Genomic DNA, 929 nt, shown 5'->3' with positions numbered 1-929 from the left:
GTGAGCAAATGATTTTGGGGAGGCTGAAATTCACGAATTCGTAATTTTTGCCTATTTTTAGTCATTTCGATTCGCTGGCAAATAATTTCATAGAGGTCAAAGTACACGATTTCACGAACTATTTTCAATTTTTCTACACATTAGCAAATATTTTTATCAATTTCAGTTGTTTTGACCCATGAAAATTAATTTTGTGGAGGCCAAAGTTCACGATTTTGTGAGCTACAACCCTCGATTTTATGCCCTTTCGTTATTTTGACCAATTGGCAAATACTTTTAGAGACCAAAATTTATGATTTTGTGAGCTATAGCACATGTTTTTTTTTCAAATTTAACCGTTTGGACCCGTTGGTAAATAATTCCATTGAGGTCAAACTACACGATTTCATGAGGTATATAACCTATGATTTTTTGTCATTTATAGTAGTATCAACTCATTGGCAAATAATTTCATAAAGACCAAAATTCATTATTTCATGAGTTATAACCTATGATTTTTGGCTTTTTCCAATTATTTTGACCCTTAGCAAATAATTTTGGGGAGGCAAAAAATTTATGATTTCGTGAGTTATGACCCGTAATTTTTTGCCCTTTCAGTCATTTTGACTAGTTGGTAAATAATTTTGTGAATGCCAAAATTCATGATTTCATATGCTATATCTCATGATATTTGGCCATTTTTAATCATTTCGACCCGTTGACAAAAAATTCTGTGGAGACTAAAATCCACTATTTCATGAACTATAACCTACGCTTTTTGTGCATTTTTAGCCGTTTCGACTCTGTTATGGTACTTTACCATCTAAAGATGAAGATACCGAAAGATTGTCTGCATAGGCTAAAAAGACTATGGTTCAAACCAGCTTAGAGGCTCCAAAGCCCAGCCAAGGGCAAGTCTATCGGCCAGTCGAGTGGACGAGTCATTTTTG

The sequence above is a fragment of the Asparagus officinalis genome, chromosome 8 (assembly GCF_001876935.1).
Source record: "Asparagus officinalis chromosome 8, Aspof.V1, whole genome shotgun sequence".
Classification (NCBI taxonomy): Eukaryota; Viridiplantae; Streptophyta; class Magnoliopsida; order Asparagales; family Asparagaceae; genus Asparagus; species Asparagus officinalis.
This window is presented reverse-complemented; position numbering follows the sequence as displayed.